The 10,960-nt window shown below is 35.7% G+C and overlaps 1 protein-coding gene across 1 annotated transcript in view; it reads left to right on the top strand.

Moving 5' to 3' along the window:
* LOC108542795 (serine/threonine-protein phosphatase 2B catalytic subunit alpha isoform) overlaps positions 1-10,960 on the top strand; it is a gene marked incomplete at its 3' end in the record, with an annotated part of 285,800 nt that overhangs the window by 70,604 nt on the left and 204,236 nt on the right. The window lies entirely within an intron of this gene.

Genomic DNA, 10,960 nt, shown 5'->3' with positions numbered 1-10,960 from the left:
CAAACAAAAAAGATGTAAATGTGACCTTGCACATAACAAGCTTCCAGTCAAGAAGATTGAAAAGCAATTAAAACAAATAGAGGAATAGGTAGACTATCATTTGCTTAGTATTTTATAATTTTGAGTCTTTGGTCTGAAGAAAATGTGACCTTTGTTAGGTTTTCAATAAATACGAGAATGACCTTGATTCTTTAGTTTTATCTTCAGTAATGTTAAACGTGCAAGTATGTTGAAGTTATTTGTTGTTTTTCTCAGATAAGCCTTGTGTATTTGAAAACAATTGGGAATGATTTCTGTTAGGTAGTAGTATAATTTTCCTAGCCTTATATCTTTTATGCAATGCTCTCAAGGAACATGGGTGGGACAAGGTTATAATACTGGCAACTGTGTTTCTTAAGGATTTGACATGAAAGAAAGTATAACTTTCCATAGGCGATTATAGATAAGAACATAGTACTGTGAGAGTACATAGGAAAGGTGCTTACCTGCAGCCCTGAGGATCAGTGAAGGTGCTTTATGAGAAGTGACAAGTGAACCAGGACCTGCGATATGGGTGGCAGTTAACCAAATAAGTTAGTGAGAGAAGGGATGTGAAAGTAAAGGAATAGTCACTACAGAAGCTTGGAGTTAGGGCTGCAGAGAGTTTAGAGATCAGAAAGATGTTCTTCGTGGCCAGAATATATACCGTTAAGTATGAGGTTTATGAGGAAATAATGAGGCTAATGAGGAAGTAGGGTCAGTGAAAGACTTTCAGCACTGTTAAATAATTAACTTGTGGAGCCCAGTCACTGAAAATGATTCAGTTTCATTTTTGAACTTTCGAACATTTTGTGATTAATAAAAAAGACATCAATTATTGCTTATTAAAGGCTTTCAATGCTATTATTCACACAGTTTATCTCATATGAATTGTTTTATTGCTTAAAGTGTCTTGGATTATAAGAAGGCACCTGTTAGGTTTGTATTGATCTAAATGTAATTTCACTTTAGCTTGATTATTGCTATTTATGAAATTAAACATTAAATGAGTTACATATACTAGATTTGTGGGAAGGAAGGCTTTCTTTAAAGGCAGAATAAACTCAAAGATTTTACTAATTTGTGGGGGAGCAACATGTCTTTTTTCCTACGAAATGAAAAAAAATATGTTAATCCCATGATTTTCATTACCATTTCATACCATAATACGGTACATAGAAGAAAAGATTTTTGTAAAAAAGAACGGGAGTATTTGTGAATTCTGGAAGAATCTCATGTTGAAGAAGAAATTGAAATCAGAATGTAGTGTGGGTTTAGTATTTTCTGTACAGAATATGTTTGCCCTGTATTATTGAATAATTCACAGATCTTTGATCTGATTAATTGAAATAAAATAATTGAAGATTTGTTAATTTTGGATGTTATAGCCAATTAACAGCTGATAACAATTAGTATCCTTCAATACTAATTGAGTAAAGACTCAAAATAATTTGAGACATGAACATATTTTTTCATCTATGTTATGTTCTCCTTTAATGTATTTATTTTTGAGACGGAGTCTTGCTCTGTCGCCTATGCTGGAGTGCAGTGGCGCAATCTCGCGATCTCGGCTCACTATAACCTCTGCCTCCTGGGTTCAAGCGATTCTCCTGCCTCAGCTTCCCGAGTAGCTGGGATTACAGGCACCTGCCATCATGTCCAGCTATTGTTGGTATTTTTGTAGAGACGGGGCTTCACCATGTTGGCCAGGCTGGTCTTGAACTCCTGACCTCAGGTGATCACCTGCCTTGGTCACCCAAAGTGCTGGAATTACAGTCATGAGCCACCATACCTGGCCAACCTTTAATCTACTCTATGCTGTTTAAAGAGTTATTCTGCAGTTTCTTTGTATAAAGATTTTTTTTTCAGGTGTCTAATTTTTTTTTTTTTTTTTGCTTAAATCAATTTTAAAGTTTAAGTTAAATGTGGCCAATTGCTATTGCTTCTTGGCCCAAGATGTTTTCTTTTTTCATCATTTTATTTTTATTTGCAGTGTTGATGATTTTATTTTAGTTCTGTAGAGAAGGTGTCACTCTTGGCCATTTTTGCTTAAGTAGTTCTTTTATTCTACTCTTTCGTTCATTCTGACCTTAGAGGGTTTATGTATATTGAAGCTTATTTTTGAAAAGTGGAGAAATAAAACTACTCATGCTTGGGATTCAGTTTCTTAAATGTGAACTGTCTTCATAAAATGTAATTTTAAAGGCCAGGCGTGGTGGCTCACGCCTGTAATCCCAGCACTTTTGGAGGCCTAGGTGGGCAGATCACAAGGTCAGGAGTTCGAGACCAGCCTGGCCAATTTGGTGAAATCCCGTCTCTACTAATAATGCAAAAATTAGCCGAGCATGGTGGCACGTGCTTATAGTCCCAGCTACTCGGGAGGCTGAGGCAGGGGAATCACTTGAACCCAGGAGGCGGAGGTTGCAGTGAGCCAAGATCGTGCTACTGCATGATCACTCCATCACCCAGGCTGCATAGGCACTCTGTCCAGCCTGGCGACAGAGCAAGACTCCATCTCAAAGAATCTTTTATTAAAAATAGAATCTCAGAATGAAAATGTGTTACCTCTTTAAGAGTAATAGAAACCATTTGGTACAGGTATTGGGAAGTTACAAAAAGATTCTTGACTTAGAAACACATACCAGTTTCTATTCTCAAAACAATTAATATATATCACACTTACATCTATTAAGTCATAAATTGGAGGGTCAATAATCAAAATTTATAAAATTCTCCTCTTTTGAACTCAGGATGATCTGAAGGTCTTATAGTACTTCAAATGACCAAAAGTCAATCTGGAGAATGTTCTTTTGGAGGTCTGAAGCCAATTTAGTTTCTCTTCTGCTCCCTTCCTGTTTTAGTTTTTAGCTTTTCATTCCTACCTGGAAATAGTTTGCTCCTTGTTTGTCCCCTTTCAGCTAACTCCCTTACCCTAAGAGAAAATTTAAAAGTATTTGGGTTACAAGTTAGTTCTCCATAAATAAAGTGCATGTGTATAAACAGAGTTCTCCATTAAGCAGGTTTGTCTACCCACAGAGTTTTTGTTTAATAAACACTTCCTTACTCTGTGCCGGGCACCGTTTCAAGTACTTTGTAGATATTAATGCATTTAATCTCATGAGGTAGATAACATTATTGTCCACATTTTGCATGTGAGGAAACTGCAGCACGGAGAAGTAAGTGGAGGAACTGAAATTGGAACCCGGGTCATCTGACTATATAATTTTGTGTGCTACTTCTCTGAGCATAAGAGAAAGATCAGTACTAAAGTGAAGCATGCTAATGGTCAGTAACGCTGAAAACATACTTTGCTTGGATGAATTTCTGTTGAATAGATAAGTGAATCTTGATATGATTGCCTTATTTTCCTACATATCTTGTATATTATAGAATGAGGCATTATATCTCTGGAATTTATCCAGGCTTTGGGGGTTAACAGAATTGGGTTTGAATTCTGACTGCCACCTACTTATAATTCTTATAATTATTTATAATTCTAAGGAATGTCTTTAAATATAAAATGGAACTAATAGTACTTCATAAGGTAGTTATGGGATAAATGAGATAATGAATGTAGTAGGCCAAGTATATTGAAGATACTCAATAAGTGGTATGTAGTATTAAGTGCTCTAACTAGGATGATAGAAATAGAAGTTGTATAGTGGAGGAGATAAACCTAGAAACAGTTTCATGTAATCATATTATCAGCTAAGGGTGGTGAGTGAGGTATCCATAAATGGCAAGATTACTAACCTAACCTTGAGGTGTGAGGAGTGGTGGGGTGTAAGGGAAGCCCTTTGAAGCAAATTAGGCCTAAGTAATAATAAAGAAAATTTCATTATTCCTAACTATTAAGTGAATTAAATTAATCATAATCTCGTTACAGTATAATGATCACAAATGACTAAGTAGTTAAAATGTTATATTTTAAATTTTGTTTTAAAAAGGTAAGTTGTATCAGTGAGCAACATAGACATTTATTCACCAACAGCAGTTTTGTTGTTTGTGTTTTGTGTGTCTTTAATTCTGTCGACCACATTTTTGGGCCCATCTTTTACCCTTGTGTGTGGTTTATCTTCACTATATTAGTTTATGGGGAGACCTTCCCTCTTAATAAACAGCAGGAAGCTGTCCACATCTGGTGGTGCTGACTCATGTAGCAACAGGAAGAGAAATGATTCCTAAAGATGGGAGAGGAAGGGGCATGAACCTCTTCCTTCCCCTAAAGAGACAAATTCGGGACAGAATTACAAAGCAGTTTATGTGATGGATAAGTAAGCCATAGGTTAAAATTTTCTCCTTAATTAGTGCTTTTCGTTTGTGCTTTATTCTTACTCTACTGACTTACCCATGAGAAAGCAATTCCTAATGCCCACTGCCTTTTAATTGATGTTTGCTTTCTCTGATTAGAAGATTAAAGAGAAATATCATGTTTACACTTACAGTCAGTATTAACTTCTGCTTGTAACTGGTGGTATGCAGGTGGGAAAATGGGTAACTAGCACTTAACAGTGATGGTTGGCGCCAATCAGTTCTTATTGGTTGAATAGAAAGAATTACTGAAAGGATTTTAACTATATAAGATATAACTTACTAGCTGAATGCATAAATTGTTATTATGTGTCATGAGTTTATTGTTGACTGAAAGCTGCTTTTTTAATTATCAAGTTTTGGAAAACATGTAGAATCCTGTAAAGAGAAATCCAGAAGATTTGAGAAGACAGGTGGGAGTGCTGTTATTTGCAGAATAGTTTCTGTGTGTGATGTGAACTCTCTGAGAGACCTTGAGGAGAGGGAGGAGGTGAACATAGGTGAAGTGACTGGCTGAGGTGGGAGGATTGTTTGAGCCCAGGAGTTTGAATCTGCACTCCACCCTTGGGTGATATAGCAAGACCCTGTCTCAAATATATATAACAGAGGTCTAACTAAAAATTATTAGAATTGATTTTTACATGTAGTTTATGGAACAATTCTTAAAATTCATAAAGTCACACTGTATTTAATCTACTTTGGGGTTCAAATGTACAAAAGGACTTTTAGGAAATGATTTTTTGGAATGTAAAAGATACCATAATTAAAAATGACTCATCGAATTGGTAAGTCTTATGCATCAAGGACTTCACTATCCCACCTGTAAATTAAGAAATTGAAACCATTCAGATTAAACAAAGCAAGTATAAAGGAAGTTGGATGGACCCTTTTTGCCAATATGCAGATGTATCATTTCTAGAAGATGTACTTTACTTATAACCATTTAATAGACCAAGACTGTCTACTTGCAAACCACTTTTGGTATCTAATTTCTTGCAGGATAGTGCATCTCAAATAATTAGTAGGCAATTGTTTTGTGTCTTTAAACATATTTTTAGGAACATACGGTATTATGCAGTGAGCTGTCCTTTCCTATGAATCTAGGAGGTGGAAGGAAGCTTAGTTTGAACAAGCTTATCTAGTACCTGACATTGAACATGCCTGTATGCCTTTTGATAGAGCAATAGATTGAGACACATATTTACAACAATCGACAAAGTTTTTATTGGTTGTGAAGGTGCTATGCACACATATGAATGACCTGTCATGGATCTCGCTGATACTTCCTTTTTATGCAGTAGCTATAGCCACTTTAAAAAACACAGATGTTATATAGTAAAAATGCTACAAACTCAGAACCTCTTAAAACAGTTTTTTGCCTCTTACAAATTACTGTCTTTATGCAGTATTCCTCAAAGATCTTGTTTGCAGTGAAGCATCCTTTGAAGTATGTGAAATGTATTTTTTCATTACCATCTCATACGTTATGTGCCCTTAATTCCATTTGTAGGAACTCCTTCTAAAATTTAATGAAATCCTCAGCAGCTAGCTCTATGCTGCCGAGATTACCATGGGCTAACCAAAATTTTATGAAATGTTCACATGTTCCTGGAAAAACCAATGAGCAACTTATAGAGACTAGTAAAGGCCTGACTTCTACTGATGTTGCATTTCTGTAGTACTGCCATATTTGGACACTTACCTTACAAATACTTATATGTTGTCTTCTTCTTGATGTTCATGTTGAGGTGCTTAATTATGCCAGCAGTGTACTTTGTGTTTCACAGCTATGAAACAAAATTTTCCAACAAATATTTAATGAGTGCCTGTTAATACCAAGAAGTTTTCCAGGTTCTGGGGATATATAGCAGTTAAAACACACACACACACACACGCACACACACACACACACACACACGAGTTCCTTGTTTGTATGGCGCTTATGTTCATTTCTGTGCATTATAAGAGAAGACAAAACCAAATAGAATTCTATCCCTATTTTCGTGGATGGGTATAACAATTTAATATTGTTTACCTGTATTCTAGAATATAAGTCAGAGAGAATTAGATTTAAAAGATGGTTTGGGGCCATAGTGTTCAAAGCCTTGTGTAATGAACAAAGAAGGTTACATTTCATTCACTTGCGAATGTGGAGCTAACGAAGATTGAGTGAATATTTTGAGGAGGACAGTGGCATGATTGTTGCTAGGCTTCTGGAAGGATGATTCTTCCATGAGGGTATATGGTGAATTATAGTCTGAATTGTAAATAAAGAGTGGTTAAAATTAAGTCTGGCAAGATTTGTTATAGCCTGTCTTAGACGATGGATAAATCCAAAGGGGGATAGATCAGTTAGGAAAGTATCACAATATTGTAAGTTGAAGTAATAATCACCGAAACAAATATACTGGCACCAAGAGATATATTTGAGACAAACAGTGGAAATATCAACTAATTAAAATATTTAGAACCTGCATGCATAGGGTGACATAACAGGGTATGTCTTGGGTGACTCAAGGTTTCTAGCTTGCAGTGGAAGGAGTAGTGGGCTTGTGGACAAATACAGATGTTAGTCTTTGGGAGAGCACTTTAAGCGAAGTAGAAATGGCTTAACAAGTATACTTGGAGATGAGGTAGTGGGTAGGAAGTGAGGAATTAGAGCCAGCTGGGGCAATCATCATTTTAAAGACATTTTTATGGGAGAGGAAACAATCACAAAGGTGTTGTGTTGAGGTGGGAGCAGGAGCAGGGAAAAGTTTCATCTTTGTTTTGTCTTCTCCCACCCCTTTTCTAAGCACAGGTATTTTCAGAATACCTGTGCTTTTCAGGTATTTTCAGAATACCTGAAAATTTTTGCAGGAAGAGAGAAAGGAGCCAGCCCACAGGGAGAATCTGCAAATGAAAGAGAAATATGGTGCATAATTGATATAAAAATGGACTAGAGTTGGCAGTGAGTCACTTTCATGAAAAACGAGTGAAAGAGTTGCTTTGGTAGAGAGGGTGATATGTTTAAAACTCAGAGAAAGGCGTGAAAGAAGAGGGAATTGAGGAAGCAGAGGGATTCTGAGTTGGAGAGGAGGGCGGCTGTGTAATCTTACAGCACTGGGTCTCAATCTTCATGACAAATTTTTGAAGAAAGGGAATGACATTGCTTAAAAATAACAATGAAAATAAAAAAGGTTAATTAAGTTGTTACAGTTAGACATGATAAATGAATTTTATATCTGCTCTTCTGTAATTTTCATAGCAGTTTTCTCTTGGGCTGAACAAATAGTTTATAAACTTTGGGCAGCTGATATTTAGCAGGACGTCCCATGAGCCAACTTAGTAAAAAGAATAAAATAATCAAATACCAAGACCAGTTTCAGGAACACAGCATAGACATCAAATTGTGATACTATCCTTTGGCTTTTTTTCCCATATTATCTTAAGGAAGATATCTTGAGTGCACAGAATTCTTGGACATTTGGTTTAGATATGTTACTTGTATATATGACTAATACATTCAGCCTAATGTGTTTCAGCAAGTATAAATAATATGCTATAGGGATTGTTATAGGCTGGGAATCTTCCTTAGGTTTATCTAGATATAGAGGTGAGATAAAGTTGCAATTTTATTATCTTTAGTTAATTAGCAGTTAAATACAGTGTTACTGTATGTATTGTTGACTGTCCAAGTTGCAGGTTTTTATAGTGGTATTGACATACTTAGGGTACTATTCTAGAGGAAGATGGTTTTACATATTTAAGTTGATTTCAGCATTGTGGTCCTGTAGCACCGTAAAAACTGTGAGGTCGGAATTCTCTTTGAAATTGTTGAAGGCCTGCAAATCACTATGTACCAGCTTAAGAATGTAATCAGTGAGATGTGACAGAATTTTGCCTTCTTTTCTCAGACTTCTTTTACTGATGATTAACTACGTGCAGGTATTTTTGCAGAAAAGAAGTAATACCTCTTTTCCATTTGCTTTAGCTGAAAATTAATGAGAATTTATCAGTTTTCTTCTCCATATTGATTTTATTATTGTTATTATTACTTATTTATGTTTTTTAGAGAGTGGATCTCTCTATGTTCCCCAGGCTGGAGTGCAGTGGTACAATCATAGCTCACTGCAACCTTGAACTTCTGGACTCAAGTAATCCTGCTACTTCAGCCTCCCAAGTAGCTGGAATGACAGGCACACACCACCATGCCTGGCTAATTTTTTAATATTTTTGTAGAGATGAGGTCTCATTATGTTGGTTAGGTATACTGATTTTAACTCAGGCTATCAAAAATATCCCTGAAAAGGAGGAAATTACTTATTTCAACTAAAAGGTTTTAAAAGTTTAAAACCATCTTCTTATACAAGTTAACAATAATATCAATAGTGTAAATATTAATAGTGGAGTAAATATTGGTATATAAACTGATTATAAATTCTTGCACAATACACATCTCATCTTGGACTCAATTTATTGAACATTTTTAGTAATTTTGTCAGTCTGGAGTTCACTTTTGTTAGTCGTATAAATTGCATTTTCCAGAGATAGCATATGTTAATTTAAAATGAAGATCTGGAACAGAGAATTTGAATAGTGAAAAGAATTAATTATGTTTTTACATATGTTAAATTTTCTTTTAGACTTATCTGTTACACATATACAGTTATATTCTGGGTAATTATTATTACTAAAAAACAGCCCCCCCCCCCAAATTCTGTTATGTAATGAAGATTTTTTTTTATGAAGCATGTTTTATAATGGAGAATTGTCATTTAAATTTTCTGTCATATCAGATTTGTTTATCTTGTCATTAGATAAAATTAGTGGAGTTTGCTACATGTTCTTTGAGACTATTTGTAATACCTGCTTCAGATGCTCCCACATTTAAGGCTATCCTCATTCTAGTTTCATCTGTACACTCTCTGCAGATGCAGTAGATTTTCTCATGCAACTTTTCACTCTTCCATTTACAATACTTTAGTTCCCCATTAGCTTCTAAATTAAATTAAAGACATTTAACCTCCCTTTCTGCCTCATCATTCTTTGTCCTGCTTTTCAAGACTGAAATTTTACTACATTTAGATGGTGCTTCAATTATTTGCTTTCCCATAACATGCCCTCTGCTTCCCTGTAGCCCTGTTTCTGTACCTTTGTTCATCTTGACCGCCCACTCTCACCCCAGTTCTCAAAGTTATTTTTTTCTTCAAAACACATTTTCACCTTCGGAAAATATTTGTGTAGTCAATTATTACTTCATAAGAGATGGGGTTTTGAAATATTAATTGGAATATGATTGTAGATGTTATATGAATTCAAGGGTGTTAGGCAGGTATTTAATGTGAAGACCAATTTAGAGGTAGTTCAGTAGCTGAGGAATTCTGTGTAGAAGTAGCGCTGCTTATTATTCCTTTGATTAAAATCTCTTGGTGTTTTTCTTTACTTAAATAGGGAAGTCCAAGCTTCCTCTATGTTAGGTCCCCATTTGCTTCTCCATCAGGCCTACCATTGTTTTGGAGACTTTGCACATGATTTTTCATTTGCCTGGACACATTTCCCTCCACTTCTTTGTCAGATTAGGTGTCATCTCCTTTAGAGGCCATTCCTCAGATCCCCTTACCCTCTTCTGCCTCCCATCTCAGTGTAGTACGGGCTTCGTGCACTTCCATTATTAAACTTGATGCTTATAGCCCTCAAAAGCAGGAGTCATAGCACAGTTTCTGTACTCTAATTATTTGATTACTTGATTGTCTTTCACACTAAATAATGAGTACCTGAAGTACAAGGACATTGCAGTCCCAAGTATATAACACAATTCCTAGCATATCATAGGCCCTGAAGGAATATTGGTTGGAAAGAAATCTTTATTCACGTTTATGGATAATTCATACCTATTATGTGTTACATTGACTTATAAAAACCTTTGATTCCGTGGAAATGGAATTTTATTCAACTTTTAGATGAGCCATTAATTTATCCTATATTTAATGCATATTCTGCACAGTACATGGGTTATCCACTAACATACTTTTTTTCTAACATTGAAGCAGTTGAGTTCCATTATCTAGAGTCCTCCCACTCGGTTTGTGGGTGTGGAAATCTGTGCATACATATTATTTCATTCCTAGGTAACTGAGGACACCCCAGGGCAGAGGCAGATTGGTAATAAAGTCTGACTTCACACTATAGCCCTATCAGTGGTCTGAAAAAGACAGCTAGGAGTGGTAATCTGAAAAGGACAGCTAGGGATGTTTGTCTGTCTCATGCTCCTACAGAATTTGGCTTAAATGAAGAAAACAGTCACATTCTCTATGTGAGAGAGGACGGTATCAGTAATCAATAATTACTGAGCAATTGCTACTTACTTTCTCCTTTTATACCCAGAGATACTACTGAAAAGATACTGTTCTCTTAATTTTCTTTAGTGAATGTGTTTGTGTTTGCTACACATAGCCCCTATTATTATTATTATTATTATTATTATTATTATTATTATACTTTAAGTTCTAGGGTACATGTGCATAATGTGCAGGTTTGTTACATATGTATACTTGTGCCATGTTGGTGTGCTGCACCCATCAACTCGTCAGCACCCATCAATTCGTCATTTATATCAGGTATAACTCCCAATGCAATCCCTCCCCCGTCC

The sequence above is a fragment of the Rhinopithecus bieti genome, unplaced genomic scaffold, assembly GCF_001698545.2.
Source record: "Rhinopithecus bieti isolate Rb0 unplaced genomic scaffold, ASM169854v2 scaffold_23199, whole genome shotgun sequence".
In the NCBI taxonomy this organism is placed as follows: domain Eukaryota; kingdom Metazoa; phylum Chordata; class Mammalia; order Primates; family Cercopithecidae; genus Rhinopithecus; species Rhinopithecus bieti.
The sequence above is the reverse complement of the archived record's forward strand: the minus strand, read 5'-3'. Positions and strand labels throughout refer to the sequence as shown.